Genomic DNA, 17,422 nt, shown 5'->3' with positions numbered 1-17,422 from the left:
GTATAAACATAACCCCAATCAATAATATACTTTGACATGTACATAATCAAATACAAACTTCCGGGGTCTTTCAAACAACTTGATGTTGCTTCTCAACTTTTCATAGTAGGAATATCAACTGAATCTTTGACAGGAGATTCCTCAATCATACACTTTTCCATCCTACATCCCATGCAACAACATATCCTCCGAAATCCAATTTTTTAATTAAAACCAAGCTATGCTCTCCCTCTCAACCAGTAAACACCTCTTCATCCGAACTCCCTCTTAATATTAGGGAGATATCTTCGATTCATGCTTCCTTCAGGAGTTCAACTTCTTCTTTTCAACATCAGAGAATCTTTCGTGGCTTCCAACCATTTTGTCAGAGTTATCATCATCCCCATCATTCTTATCACATCAATCAACATCTTCACCAAGTTGAAAATTGTGTACCTGCACAACTTAAATAGAAAGTACAACCAAATCTACAGAAGCATGATGTTAGCCATATCAAAATTACGGAAGAATTTCAAATTTATACATATAAGATACTCAAACTCAATTACAACCAAGAGACATGTACTCTTCAAGGACTTTTGTCACATACCCTAGATTACTTCAGAACACTTCTCATTCCATCTAGGGTTTCAATGTTTCTTCCAAAGGTATGACATACTTTCTTTCAATGTATAGAAAACCCTAGAAGTAACTCACACAAATATATATCTATAAAGCATCTAACAACCTTTCAAAATACATATGTTAGACTTCTGACTAGGGATTCATACAAATCCTAGATTTCATACAAAAGAATCAATCAAATTCAATCACAGCGTAGTCATTAACCTGGCCAACTTACACTAGGGTTAGTTCCAACCCCTAGATTTTCAATCAACCATCAATCAGTCACAAACATGATCAGCTACCACTAGGGTTAGGTACAAAACCTAGATTTCTGATCAATCGTCAATCTCAACCAAAAATTCAAATTTCAACAATTTTTCACAAATCTCAAATTATCATATAGTCATCATATATTAGAGATTTCTACTTTGACTAAGGTTTAACTCCAAAACCCTAGAATTCCAATTTCACAATTTCAACAATCTTACACAAATCTCAAATCATCATATTTCAGAGATTTTACTTTGACTAAGGTTCAACTCCAAAACCCTAGAATTCTATTTTCACAATCTCAACAATCATTAAATACATAGATCTCAGATTGTTATATTACACACATTAGACAATGTCACTACTAGGATTTAACTGCAAAACCCTAGATTTTCATTTTCCAACAATCATTTAAATAGATTTCAGATTGTTATATCACACATACTAGACAATTAACTTCATTAGGGTTTAGCTACAAAACCATAGATTTCCAAATATCATCATCCTAGAATCTCAAACAAGGACTTCCATTAAATCCCTAGACTTATGACCATCAGTGATTAGGTTAACACACATATCTAGGAGTTCTTACATATCATTCATAAGCATATCATATGTCCAACAACATTAACTCATTTGACCTAGACCTAGCTAGGATTTCAACCAAAAGGACATATCTATACTTGCCTAGATTTTGTTATCATGCAAAGACATTTCATATCATGTGTTAGTCAAACCAAACTTCACAATGATCAATAAGAGTTAGACACACAACCATCTTGATTACACTAGGGTTTGATTAGACAAACACACCCATACCAAGGAAAACATTTCTAAGACAATATAAGGGTCTTGCTCACACATTCCACCAAACCCTAATGAGCCAGGGTTCCAATGTAGAAACATAGCAAACCCAACATAAGCAAAACTTCAAAAGTTCAAGATTTTAGACCTTATTATTCAACCCTAACAAGTTAGGTTTTCTCGATCATACCAAAATCCCAAACATGACATCATCAATAAAAACTTCAAACATCATTTCACAATATCCCTAATTAGCTTAGGGTTTCAGACATTCACATTAGCATACCATTCAGTTAGGGTTTTCCAGAACCTGTCTAGGGTTCTACATAAGCAGTCAAGAATATGAGTGGGGTAGGTAGATTTATCGAGTGATGAATCACCCAAAGCAAGAATCACTAAGATTCAATACAACTAGTCATATCAAAGTTAGTAATAGATCATCGACTGAATGATCATTTATTTCACTGTATTTAGAGCATACCTTTGTTTCTTGACTAACCTTTTTTTGAGAGATCCTCCTTCTTGCAGATGTTTTCCCTAATCAAGACAATAGAGGGAGAAAGGTGATTAGTATTTAATATAATCAAAACTAAATGAGTACATGAACCCAAAACTGGGAAGACATGAAATACTTATCTTTGGGAGTTGTTGGGGGTTCCCTCCAAAGCTTGAGGGATACCTACAAAGTTATAAAAACAATACAAAAATATGTTTTTTCCAAAATATGTCAAAAACCTATAAAAACTAAAACATTTAAAACAAGATATAAAGCTACAAGCAAAGGAATAGTAGTCTAAGTGTTGAAGAACCAAGGGCAATTAGGTGTAGTGTGGTTCTTCTTGACTTGATAACAATTTGTGGAGTATTTTTACTTTTTCTTGTTAGCTTAATCTTCTTCTTCTTCTTATTAATGCATGTGTGTGTACTTCATCAAACTGCTACCAAAAACATAAAAACAAGAACAAAAGATGTTGGCTCTCTGCCAGGGCCAAAACCTCTCTTCTCTTGAGAGGAAAACCCTTCGGTAAGTTTTTCTCTTATTGAAACTTCTTTCTTGACCAATGCTAAACCCTAGACCCTTGACTAGAAGATCCTACAAGCACAAGTCAAGTCCTTCCTTTTCTCTGTACTATGTTTTTCCCAACACTTTGTCACCTCCTTCTGGCACTTCGTTCCCCGACAATTCGTCCTTCCTCCGACACTTCGTTCTTCCTTCCACTATTAGTAGATCTTCTAGAAGATATATTTTATCTTTTTTTACTTAGTGATATCCTTCACTTAAGAATACTCCTTTCTCTCTTGATAATCCGAGTTCCTTCTTGATATATAGTCGTAGACTTAGTGTGACAACACTGCAGCCCTAATTCTCACACATGTTAGAGGTACCCTAGAGAATTAGGGCCTTTTTCCTTCTCTAGAGAGATAGGCTTCTTCGTTTGACTTGGGAGGCCTTGTAGGCCTAGTTTCAAACCCAAACAACACTAGTTTATGGATTCCTTTTCCCTGCTGTCATACCCGCGGACTTGACCACCCTTTGTTCACGTGTGACTGTTTCTAGCCTTAGAAACATTCCTCTTCACTTAGGCTTTTCTCCTCCTTCCTTCACTGAACTAGGAGACCTATTCTTAATCCTTTGTTACCCTTTCTCTAGCCTCTTTTCTTCGCAGATTTCAGAGCTGCTTGGTTGATGTTGTAATGGAGTGGACATCCTCTATATATAGAGGATTGTCCCTCCTTTTAGGCCGACTAGAAGGCTGACTTGAAGATTGTTTGCAGGCCAACTTGTAATGCTTACTTCAGGTGGCTTATTTGGTGGTGTCACATACTTGGAGGAGACTCTTTGATGGTGCCTTTTCTTTGGAGGAGACTTGAATTTGCTTGGAGGAGTATTCTTTGACTTCTATACAAACATATACATGATGCAACATGCCCTTAAGGTCTTAAACATTTTTTTTTGACTATTTGACTCAGCTATAACACTTTAACTTGTGCTAGACCTATTTCAATGAGCAATAAAATCATTGACATATATTATAAAAATAATATTTATTTTCTTGAATAAATACAAATACCAAAAGTACATTTTTGAAGACCAAACCTAGTTACATTTCCTTCAACACTCTATTCATACAACATTACAAGGTGCTTGGATATTATCAATCTTGAAGAATTCGCATAAGAGAAACCAGATTTGCAATCGATTTGTTATAACATCATAATAACCAACATTGTTTCCACAACAAGGCCTTGACTAACACCTTTATCTCTCAATAGATCAAAGCATAATGTTGGCGAGACCAATGACTTATAGACACCTTAGTCATTGTCTCTCAAGGTACATACCCACTCGAGTGTTCATTAAGTATGATCTTCTAGGACTATTCTTGTCTTGGGTTCCCAACCCTCAAAGAACATCAATCCTCTTGCCTACTCTTGTCTTGGATTCCCTACACATCCTCAAAGAGTATCGAATGCCAGATGATTACCCAATCCTCCCATTCTTTCTTCCCAAGTGAAGAAAAGAATGTTGTGTCTATGCTGTGTCTACATTTCCATTCATGGCCTTCATCTAGACTTACATCTGTTAGTCCTGGTCTAGTGCATGACACATGAAATGAAAAATACAATTGTCACTCCTTTGTAATAAGGGGTGATCAAACTCCCGCTTGATTAGGAACCTGTCAGAGCTCCCTCTTAATTAGGGACTCTTTCATTTATCATCAACTTCTCCTTCGTGGGTCCTTCAACTGCTTGATCTCCTTCCTTTCTTTGATGTCATGAAGTCTTTGTTCGAACTTCTTCTAGGTAGGGCACCATCCATCGATCATTTTCCTTCCTGGTTTGTCATGTCTTTTCTTCCTTCGTGGAAAGTGGATTTCTTTGTGAGGACCATACCCAGACTGTATACATTTTTTTATTTTATTTTATTTTATTTTATTTACAGCACATACAACCAAAAAGAAACGCATTGAGATTCAAATTTATTTAGCACACACATTCCTACCACTTATTTCAGGAACATACCATAACATTTTCATACCTTTAACTAAGATCAATAGTAATGAAATACATATGTACCGTTCACCAGAAGGCGAGACTCCGCTTGCTCTGCTGTTGCTAGTATTCCCTTGTAGCTGGTCACCTCCGCGAGTGAATGATGACGCACTTGATCCGAATGCGAAGACTCACCGGTTAACCTCCCAACCTACTCCTTGGGTACTCTTCTTCCCCGCGGACCCCCGAGCTGCAATGGGGTTGTACAATGGAGACAAGCACTAGCTGGTAGAGGAGAGCACAGCTTGGCTCAAGAGTCCCCTCTCTAAATCCACTACCTCACCAAACTCACTATAGCTTCGTAATCACTGCTCTCACAACATCTCATCCATCCAACAATAGGGTTCCCCAAAAAGTCCCCTCTTCCATGGCTTGCCCCTTCTTTTATAGAAGTCCTCATAGGTGACACTTGTCATGTCATGCATAATTAATTATTTTTATTTTTATTTTTTATAATTCAATAGCTTGATTATTCACCCACCCATGTGTCATTCTCACATCAAGGGTCTCCCAAAATTATTTACTTAAGTTTTTATTTAAAGCTAATATTTTCCTCACCTCAACAAGATTCCTATTTCTTCTCCTAGTTGTCTCTTTATTCCCTCCTTTTATTCCTTAATTTGTGTTCATTACTTGAAGTCAATTAATGAGTCAAGATTTTATCCCCAATCTACTCCCTAATTTAACTCAGGTTATCTCCTAGATGGATATTCTTATGTTGGTTGTTGACACTTGGAGCTTCTCTACATTTCTCTAAATTTAATTTATTATTCTCCTTTTAATTCACCTTCCCCCTTTTCTTAATTAGGTTTAAATTAGTCTAGGATTAATCTTTATCCTTACCATTATGTTTGTCTTTCCCCTTTTCCTAATTAAACCACATAATCTTCCTAGTATTTTCCAAAATGGGAAGGGTAGAGTTTTTAAGGTACTCTATTTTAATTCTTCCTATGATCCTCCTTATTCCAAGTTTTATTTTTGATTTAATTATATTGGTTTCTAATCATCATTTACCCTTGATGTAAATTTACCTAGTTTTCATTCCTTGCTTATATTTATTTATTATTATTTCTTTTTAATGATTCCAAGGATGCCAAGTTTGGTTGTGCCCTTCAAGAACTTCCCTAGAAGTTCCAAGGGTGCCACACCTAATAGCTTATTTGTGATGTCAAGGGTGCCAGTTTGGTTGTGCCCTTCAAGAACTTCCCTAGAAGTTCCAAGGGTGCCACACCTAATAGTTTATTTGTGATGTCAGGGGTGCCAGTTTGGTTGTGCCCTTCAAGAACTTCCCTAGAAGTTCCAAGGGTGCCACACCTAATAGTTTATTTGTGATGTCAGGGGTGCCAGTTTGGTTGTGCCCTTCAAGAACTTCCCTAGAAGTTCCAAGGGTGCCACACCTAATAGTTTATTTGTGATGCCAAGGGTGCCAAGTTGGTCGTGCCCTTCAAGAAATTCCCTTGAAGTTCCAAGGGTGCCACACCACTTGCCCTTCAAGCATCCAGTGATTACGAGGGGAAAGTATAGTGCAACGTCATAGACCACTGTCATCTCTTATGTTGCCTGCTATAGTGAGACTAATGGTGTCGGGGATCAAGGAATCCGCCTTGATGCGCGCCCCCCGGTAAAGTCCTCATGAGCGAACCAACTTTGGAACCTGCCCTCATGGCATCGTGATCTTCAAGGCGAAGGTGTTTCAACCCTTCCAGCCCAAGTCACGGTGGGAGTGCTAGTGGGTGAGATCAGGGACTCTGTCTCACCCCTCCCATGTAGATTCCATCCACTTGTACAACCCCATCACCCATATGTGAGTCATTCGGTCAAGCAACTAATCTGTGCCTGCAACCATTAATATATCATCAGAATATAGTTAAACATATATGGCAGATTCCAAGATCGACTTAGACTTTCACAGATAAAGTAATATAAATTTTCATCAAACCAGGTGTCATCGACATGTCATATGCGAGTGCCTCTGATGGTTTCCTTTCATACTCAATAATCATCAATAACAAGGTTTCTCAATGTTAGTCAATTATCATAATAGCATCATTAACAATTCCTGGTCATTCACATCATTGTCCATTGTAAGTTTGAACTAGAGGAAGTAGGTAACATAGGGGACACATCCCTCATGGCTATCATCAATAATCATCAATGGAAACATACATATTCATTAAGCTATCAACATCGTAACATCGTAGAAATGTACCTATCCATAAAATTTATCCTCATTATGTTTTTAGTAGAGTGCATAAATATTCTTTACTACCCTCATCATAATTTCAAATAGAGACCAACTTAACTATTCAATATTGCAATCATCAGAATACTGATAGATAAGATACATAACCATTCATGCTACCATAATATCATTGGAAAGCATGCTTAAACATCACAACCATGAATATCTCAATCGCTAATAATAGTGTCATGGGTCCAGATCCTCAATCTGAGGTCCTCGAAGAATAGAGTGTCTAAGATAATATCGTATTAGGGTCAGGAAACTAGAGTGGGCACTACATACACCCCCTCTTAACAATGGACTTCATCCCGAAGTCCTTAGAACATACAGGAGGGACGGCGACACATAATCTTAGGAACCCTTCCTGAAACTCTTGCCAACCTTCTGGTGGGCAGGTTAAAATTTTCCCAAGGTATCTATAACACGAATTCTGTTATAACTGAAGGACTATATCTGGGGAACATTGCAACCCACTTTTTGTATAAATGTACAAAACATGCATTATAGATATTATTAAAATTAATAGTCACAGGAAGCGTTATTCATAAACTTTTCCAACAAAATCATCATAATCAAAATCACAACTATTTAAAGCAACAATTAATAACACCCACCTTCCTTCAAATGACAAATTGACTAATTTAGGAGAAATCTCTCTAGTTTTATTCCTTCAATCATGCAATTGAGATAGAAATAAATTTGTATTAACTCAAATTCATAGGGGATGCCTATGCCTTTTCCATAGGAGGAACTACCCACCTTAAGCTTGGACTTCAATATTTGTAATGGTCAATAATAATTGTGTTAATTATTGTTTGATATTTTCACCTATGACGTAATCCACCTTTGTTTACCATGTTCTAAATCTTCAATTTTGTTAGGAACTACAATTAGTACTTTGAAAATAACATATGCCACTGCTTGCTAGGGGGACATAACAATGCCTACTACCCTTCTTAGAGACTTGATTTACCTTCATGATCCATGTTCTGAAAGTTCAATGTTGTACAAATACCATTTGCACTTTAAAATAAGTGCATACCACTCCTTTCTAGTGGATACCTAAGGGTACACACTATCTAGAGATAAAAAGATGCTAACTACATAGAACATAATCATCACTTGCAATGAATGAGTAGTCCCAACCTTCATCCCTTCAAACCCAGCTACCCTACTTCCTTTCGCTAGGGTAAGCGAGTGAGGCTATCTGGGGCCTATCTTCATTTAATCCTACTTAATCTAATGATATGTAATACAAGGCTTGCACCAATCATTTAAAAAACTCAGAATTCATCCATAATTGAATCCTCAAAGATAAAAGAGATATCTAGACCAATGTGCATCTCAATAGAAGTTTAAATTTTGAGACAGCATGCCAGAAGAAGAGAGCAGACTAGAATAAAGCTGCATTCCTTACCCAATATATATAAGATATTCTAATCAGAAATTTAATATATTAGGAATGTAACCTACTTAACAGAACTTCAGATAGAATGGGTGGTCAGAGAATTCAGTCAGATCAGTAAGTTTACCTGGCATAAATGCAGGGTTGTGTCATCAGGAGCTTCTATTGTTAAACAAAGATCCCTTGAACAACCAAATCTGCAGTATTTCCTTTTGTTCATGGTGTATTTATTCCACATTTGGAACCTTGAACCATAACCATGTATCACTTTATTTATCCTCATTCAATAAAGTTAAACATACTACTCAGTACATACCAACAAAATATTTCATAAACATAACTTTTGCGTAGCCTTTCCATGTAACATCACTTCTTGTGTTTGATTAGTCACTGAAAGCAGATCAAAAATATTGATCATTGTTTTTTGTTCACCTCTAAGTGGAATTTTTTTTTTGCATGGGAGTCTTTGTAATTTTCCAAAAGCTAGTTCCAAGGCTCATTATCATCAGGAAAACTGATATATATTTATTATTACTTCAAAAACAGCACCCATCACACAAAAGAAAATATGTACTAGAAGATGAATATTATAGGGCAACAACTGCTCATAGAAGATTTAAAATCTGTCCAGCAAGTTTAAAATTCAATCTACAACATTCCACCTGATTTACAGGGCCATTGCATCCGACATTCAGCCTAGATATAACTCAGGTATCACCACATATTAATGACTCTGTAAAATTTAAATACAAAGCTAAAAGCCATTAACGAAATTACCTCTAAACACTATTTAATGAGGCACCAGTATTCCCGTTTGGGAGTATAACATCCCCTCTAAGACTCCCAATGATGTTCCATCCAAAATCTTCTCCAAACATTACTCAATATTTATCGAGAAGACTATTTTTAAATGGCAGCTAAAACATGTTCTGATTGATTAATCCAGGCTATCTGTCAATAGGTTCTCTATTTATCAATATCTAGCATTTAATAAAATTGTGGAAAGAGGAGATAGTTCTCACATACCAAAGCTAAAGAAACTACAAGAGTAATACCTTCAATCAAAAGAAACTTTACAGTTTATTGTATCATATTGGAGGGAAAGGCTAAAGAGAATACTTGGAGATTTTGTCAACACAGACCACGGACATCAACATTGAAATAAGAACAGAAGCAATACTTAGATAAAATCATCAATATACATCAAATATAAAAATGCTTTACAAACTCTGGTTCTCACAATTCTTGCAAAGGGATAAAAGCTAAAGAAAACACACAGACAATAATGAGGCCATCTAGCTTCCTCTTGCAGCAGAATATCTGAAATGAAATGACAAGTCTTCATCTCTACCTACGGTCTTCCTAAAAGCAAAATGAAGTTTTAATCTACATACAGTCTTTCAAAAAGCAAGACAAGTGCTGTATCTCCTCCCCATATAATGTGAGAAAAATAAGTGTCAAAAACCTTGCACAAAAACGAGCTATGATTTTCAGTAAAAGAGAGAAGATGAGATAATTGAAATTCTATTAGTGTTCACGAGAAACCAAAATAGTGCAATGAGAATAGTCTTTTAAAAAGCAAGACAAGTGCTAAATCTTCTCCCCTTATAATGTGAGAAAAGTAAAAGTAAAAAAAAAAACTTGCACAAAAACTACCTCTGATTTTCAGTAAAAGAGAGAAGATGAGATAAAGTGACCAAAAGAGATCAATGGGACTAAAACATACAAACAATTCACAATCATAATGTAGCAGTACCAAGGCAACTCCTAAGTGCCAAAAATAAACAAATGCAAATGAAAATGAAGTAGAAAGTAGGAAGGTGTAAAGCAAGAGAATAAACCATAGCAAAGAGAAAAGAACCACTCAGCACTTAGAGGTAGAAATAAGACGTAGAGATGGAAGAACAACTATTGATGTCATCATCGATAGTTGTGAATACCCCAATGCACAAAAGCTCTCCTCGCATCCGAGATCAAAGAGAAAGATGTAATATCAGAAGCTTGATCTGGACTAGAAAGCACTCTCACACTGGAATAAACTGGAATAAGTACTTCTCTGTGGCTTCATGTAAGTGGGTCATCTGCAAGATGGCCCACTCATTCAAGGCCTGTTAATTCGCACAAATGCCCTGAAGTGAGCAATGATCAAAATGGTTACTGTATAACGTTGACAAGTATTTAACATATAAAATAAGCCCACTGAGCAATAAGCTAATAAACTCTTATCAACGTGTCCCTTTCCCCATAAGAAAAGAATAACTTGAAAGTTGAAAGGTTTTAGTTTGGCCCATTCAATTTTTGAAAGAAGGAAGAAAAAAATAGGTCCAGCAGTGTAAAAACTCGTGACATATTTTCATGGGACACAACATCGACAGAAAACAAGCATTCCAAGGAAAACAGGAAAAGGACAAGAGGGAAATACCACTGGAAACAAACATTTTAACTAACATGAGAAACAAAATCCAATCATCCAAAGTACTACCTCTTCTTCAAATTTGGAACAGTACCCATTGGTAAACTTATTCCAGATTTTGTATTTTAAATACCACACTATAGCGATAACAGATATTCTGCTCTTGTATTCCCTTCCCTCATATCATGTTATAAATATTTGAGCTTCTGCCATGTCAACACTTTGGTTCGCTATGATTTTTTTAATGAAGTAAACAAGCATACAAAACAGCACGGAATTCAAAACCCTTACATATCTATAGATTGAGCTTGCTAGGTTAGACAGGAAATTTGAATCACTTGTAACTTACACATTAGAACAGTACTATTGAATGAATCGATGTAGAGTGTCAGGCCCCACTTGCATACAACCTTGTCCATTCTTTTGCTTTCACCTTGCTGTGGGAAAACTACGCAGTCAACCATGTGATGAAGTTTGGATGTGTTTACAGCAGACAAGACTCGTACATCACCTGGGTGAAGGCATGGGTTTTTGGCCACAATTACTTTCCCCTGAACAATGCTAATTTTAGAGTCCAGGGGATTTTGTGCAAATGCAGAAAGCCCAGTATCATGGAATTGCTTATTTCCTGGAGTCTCAGAAACTTGAACAAACACTTCACCATACTTCAGCGTTCTACTTTCATCAAGGCACCCCATCAAGCATCGTCCCTTGGGAACAAATATGCGTGTTTTCTGTCTTAGTTCTAAAAGTTTCGATGCTCGAAATGCATGAAGTATCATTGACAGATATGGCTCTGAATTTGGCAAGTAGCCACAAGAAAGCATACTTACAAGAACATTGTGAGTCTCACCCACAGTCATTATTTGAAGGACTTCAAGGGCCATATCTCTGTTGGTCAAAACTTTATCCAGGTTTTTAACTGTGTCTTCCTGCATCTTCTCAAAGTTCCGATCCTTAACTCCGAGAGTAGACAACAGAGTGATAATTTGGCGATTCAGGAAACAAGGTCGGAATTTTGACCAAGCAAGAACATCAAGGTTAGTATTTTGTGAGACATATTTCTTCATGCTTGGCCGCAATGAGAGTTTAGATGGGGATGCAGGATCAACAGCTACAACGCCTTTGTAACCACCATATCTTATTTGATATGCAGAGGGTACGGTATCACATCTACACTTAGCAGCCAACCGTTTTGCCAGGGACAGAGATATCTTCCCAATTCCATCTGAAAAATTATATTGTTTGCCATCACTGTAAGTATAAATGTCTGGAATATTTTGCACTTCGTAGTCATAAACATGCAATGTTTCTGTTGAACAGCTAAAAGATTGCCCCATTCTTGCTGCACATTTTGCAACATTTCTAATAGCCAAAAAAATTACCCATCCATTTACGTATACTGTCTGCAGTAACTTTGTCATTTGAAGCAAACATCCAGACAGAGCTTTCCCGTAGCTGACTCGTCGAGAAAGCAAGAAATTCAAACTTTTTATGCCCTATGATAATGCCTTCCTTCAAAACTGAGAGGATTCTTTTGTATACTTTTGTACGTAATTCAAGACCATTAAGCGTTCCCTGAGATAAATCAGTGGAATAAAGTCTGTTCCAATTTTCATCAACAAAAGTAACACGGAGGAAGTCGTCAATGTACTCTGCATACTCCCGTGTGACACGGTTGGAGACATTGACTTCAGGTCCAAAGAAATACACTTTGGATGGAGTTATTTGTACTCGGCGGACATACATCAGCCCACTGTCTAGAGAAAAATCTGCTAAATCGTGGTACCTTTTTGATCTTTTATTATTGAATTCCTTCATAAGTGATTTTACTGGATCATAACTAGGGTTCCTCAAGTTACTAAGATTTAATAAAGCCCGATCTATGTAGGAAAGAGGCCTCCCCTTCACTGGCTGTAGCAAACTGAAGAATTCCTTACCAAGGCTTGGCCCATTAAGAATGCCAAGCTGAACAAGTGAATTTACTTTGAACAGTATATTAAAAGGCAACTTCATACCTTCAGGAGGATTTATAATTGGCACCAGTTTAGAAGTGGAAGAAGAAAACGAAGCACCAGGTTTCATGGCAAGTCTCTCTTCAATTTCTTTGTAGTGAGTGAAATTTTCTTTGATCTGAGAAACGTTTGTTCCATATGGAAACTCCAAACACATTGATGAAGATTGCCCTACACTAAAATAAGGTGTGAAATCCGTGGTTCGGATCCACTGGTTATCGTTTGTGTCTCTGAAGAAATCAAGAGCATTATTATTATCAAAACTTGAGCATAATTCCTCCTTGTAATAGATCTTCGGAGCACTGACCAACTGAAGAAAAAGGAGCCCATCCGTCCTCTTTCCATAAGCAACACTCCACACCAGTGCTTCCTCCACACGCATACCCAGATTCTTCAACTTTGGGATTAGGTATGATCCTGCCATTTAGGCGTGCAAACACCAAAAAGACTATGATGGGTATATAGTAGACAAAGAGACCAACTATTAAGCTAGGCAAAACCAGCATCAGTCTCATGTTTCTCGCAAGGCCTTCCGAAGCTGTGCCTATGATTCTGATTGTGAGTTCTATACGGTGCCAGTTTATAATAATGATCCAGACAATTATCCCGCATAGTACAAAAATAAAAAGAAGAATGAAAATCCTCAGTGCCAGGCTTATTTCATCCCTGCAATCCTTACTCATAGTGCAAGCCACGAACCAGAAGACATTGATGAAAACAGGAATGAGAACAAAGAAGGGGAGACAGGAATACACTATCTGTTTTGTGTAATGCCTAAGGAGCCAGAGAAGACCAAATAAGAAGGGGATACTCAGAATCAGTGTTATTACAAGTGTCCAAACCATGTCCTTCAAAAGATGCTTGCTGCTCCCAGGCACTACAAGATTTGGGTAATATTCCAATTGTATTACACGAATTGGGTGATAACCCAAATGTTCATATGCTCCATCAAAACCTAATCCTTGATCCCTTATGTTAACACTGAGTGAAGATTTTGTACAAGTGCTGGAATTTGTATCATAGACATAAGAGGAAACATTTCCGTAATTTCTGTTGCGGTGGACAATTGAAAATATTCCAAACGCAAAGGTCGCCAATACCAAAATGACAAATACGATTAGAAAGGGTATGTTCCGGAAATACCTGCGGCCGTTGTTATATCTGATTGGATGGTAGTCTTCCTGCTGAGAAGAAGATATTTCCGTCTCTGTCAAGCCAGATTTATTCAGCAGAGGCTCTGAAGATTCAATATAAGAATCCAATGAACCTCATCCTTTGCATGTCTATGCGCTGTGCGTTTTTGTCTAAATGCCTGTATGTATATTTTGTGTATGCTGTTTTATGTGTTTTGAAAAGAAACCGCAAGAAGAAATTAAAGAGCAATCGTAGCTGCCGTGAAGCAACGCGCGAGGGCAATTTTAAAAATTTCAAAACAGGGTTGTTCGAAAGGGTCTTTTAAAGCGAAGCCGATACATGCATGGGTCCATAGGCCTCAAGGGTTCAACATGGCTCTGATACCAAGTGTGAGGACCATACCCAGACTGTATACATTTTTTATTTTTTTTATTTACAGCACATACAACCAAAAAGAAACGCATTGAGATTCAAATTTATTTAGCACACACATTCCTACCACTCATTTCAGGAACATACCATAACATTTTCATACCTTTAACTAAGATCAATAGTAATGAAATACATATGTACCGTTCACCAGAAGGCGAGACTCCGCTTGCTCTGCTGTTGCTGGTATTCCCTTGTAGCTGGTCACCTCCGCGAGTGAATGATGACGCACTTGATCCGAATGCGAAGACTCACCGGTTAACCTCCCAACCTACTCCTTGGGTACTCTTCTTCCCCGTAGACCCCCGAGCTGCAATGGGGTTGTACAATGGAGACAAGCACTAGCTGGTAGAGGAGAGCACACCTTGGCTCAAGAGTCCCCTCTCTAAATCCTCTACCTCACCAAACTCACTATAGCTTCATAATCACTGCTCTCACAACATCTCATCCATCCAACAATAGGGTTCCCCAAAAAGTCCCCTCTTCCATGGCTTGCCCCTTCTTTTATAGAAGTCCTCATAGGTGACACTTGTCATGTCATGCATAATTAATTATTTTTATTTTTATTTTTTTATAATTCAATAGCTTGATTATTCACCCACCCATGTGTCATTCTCACATCAAGGGTCTCCCAAAATTATTTACTTAAGTTTTTATTTAAAGCTAATATTTTCCTCACCTCAACAAGATTCCTATTTCTTCTCCTAGTTGTCTCTTTATTCCCTCCTTTTATTCCTTAATTTTTGTTCATTACTTGAAGTCAATTAATGAGTCAAGATTTTATCCCCAATCTACTCCCTAATTTAACTCAGGTTATCTCCTAGATGGATATTCTTATGTTGGTTGTTGACACTTGGAGCTTCTCTACATTTCTCTAAATTTAATTTATTATTCTCATTTTAATTCACCTTCCCCCTTTTCTTAATTAGGTTTAAATTAGTCTAGGATTAATCTTTATCCTTACCATTATGTTTGTCTTTCCCCTTTTCCTAATTAAACCACATAATCTTCCTAGTATTTTCCAAAATGGGAAGGGTAGAGTTTTTAAGGTACTCTATTTTAATTCTTCCTATGATCCTCCTTATTCCAAGTTTTATTTTTTATTTAATTATATTGGTTTCTAATCATCATTTACCCTTGATGTAAATTTACCTAGTTTTCATTCCTTGCTTATATTTATTTATTATTATTTCTTTTTAATGATTCCAAGGATGCCAAGTTTGGTTGTGCCCTTCAAGAACTTCCCTAGAAGTTCCAAGGGTACCTAATAGCTTATTTGTGATGTCAAGGGTGCCAGTTTGGTTGTGCCCTTCAAGAACTTCCCTAGAAGTTCCAAGGGTGCCACACCTAATAGTTTATTTGTGATGTCAGGGTGCCAGTTTGGTTGTGCCCTTCAAGAACTTCCCTAGAAGTTCCAAGGGTGCCACACCTAATAGTTTATTTGTGATGTCAGGGGTGCCAGTTTGGTTGTGCCCTTCAAGAACTTCGCTAGAAGTTCCAAGGGTGCCACACCTAATAGTTTATTTGTGATGCCAAGGGTGCCAAGTTGGTCGTGCCCTTCAAGAAATTCCCTTGAAGTTCCAAGGGTGCCACACCACTTTCCCTTCAAGCATCCAGTGATTACGAGGGGAAAGTATAGTGCAACGTCATAGACCACTGTAATCTCTTATGTTGCCTGCTATAGTGAGACTAATGGTGTCGGGGATCAAGGAATCTGCCTTGATGCGCGCCCCCGGTAAAGTCCTCATGAGCGAACCAACTTTGGAACCTGCCCTCATGGCATCGTGATCTTCAAGGCGAAGGTGTTTCAACCCTTCCAGCCCAAGTCACGGCGGGAGTGCTAGTGGGTGAGATCAGGGACTCTGTCTCACCCCTCCCATGTACATTCCATCCACTTGTACAACCCCATCACCCATATGTGAGTCATTCGGTCAAGCAACTAATTTGTGCCTGCAACCATTAATATATCATCAGAATATAGTTAAACATATATGGCAGATTCCAAGATCGACTTAGACTTTCACAGATAAAGTAATATAAATTTTCTTCAAACTAGGTGTCATCGACATGTCATATGCGAGTGCCTCTGATGGTTTCCTGTCATACTCAATAATCATCAATAACAAGGTTTTTCAATGTTAGTCAATTATCATAATAGCATCATTAACAATTCCTGGTCATTCACATCATTGTCCATTGTAAGTTTGAACTAGAGGAAGTAGGTAACATAGGGGACACATCCCTCATGGCTATCATCAATAATCATCAATGAAAACATACATATTCATTAAGCTATCAACATCGTAACATCGTAGAAATGTACCTATCCATAAAATTTATCCTCATTATGTTTTTAGTAGAGCGCATAAATATTCTTTACTACCCTCATCATAATTTCAAATAGAGACCAACTTAACTATTCAATATTGCAATCATCAGAATACTGATAGATAAGATACATAACCATTCATGCTACCATAATATCATTGGAAAGCATGCTTAAACATCACAACCATGAATATCTCAATCGCTAATAATAGTGTCATGGGTCCAGATCCTCAATCTGAGGTCCTCGAAGAATAGAGTGTCTAAGATAATATCGTATTAGGGTCAGGAAACTAGAGTGGGCACTACATTCTTGTCATACATCAAGTTTTCTTGTCATTTGGCTACTCCTTTGTCATCTGTCCATGCTTCGGATTACTCTTCTCATGGATGCTTCGTTGTACTTTCTTGTTTACATGCTTCAACCTAGTAGCCCATCATGACTTCATCCTGATATTGCTTCAACATCAAATGATGCTTTTGCTGGATGCCTTCTTCATCATGATGTCTTCGTAGAGTATAATAAGTTATCTTTGTAATATCCCTCCCCTTAATAATAAAATAATAAATAATAAATAATAATAAATAATAAATAATAAAAATAATAAATAATACAAAAATAATAAATAATAATATAAATAATAAATAATAATAAATAAATCACTTAATAATAAATAATAAAAATAATAAATAATAAATGATATTAAAAATATATATACAAGAAA

At 37.0% G+C, this 17,422-nt stretch overlaps 1 pseudogene; it reads right to left on the bottom strand.

The window, feature by feature from the left end:
• Positions 1 to 11,105: 11,105 nt before the first annotated feature.
• Positions 11,106 to 13,367, bottom strand: LOC149219420 (RNA-dependent RNA polymerase 1 pseudogene; annotated as a pseudogene).
• Positions 13,368 to 17,422: the final 4,055 nt, after the last annotated feature.

The sequence above is a fragment of the Pinus tabuliformis genome, chromosome Q (genome assembly GCF_031772625.1).
Source record: "Pinus tabuliformis cultivar Carrire ecotype Pingquan chromosome Q, CPIR1, whole genome shotgun sequence".
NCBI lineage: Eukaryota > Viridiplantae > Streptophyta > Pinopsida > Pinales > Pinaceae > Pinus > Pinus tabuliformis.
This window is presented reverse-complemented; position numbering and strand designations above follow the sequence as displayed.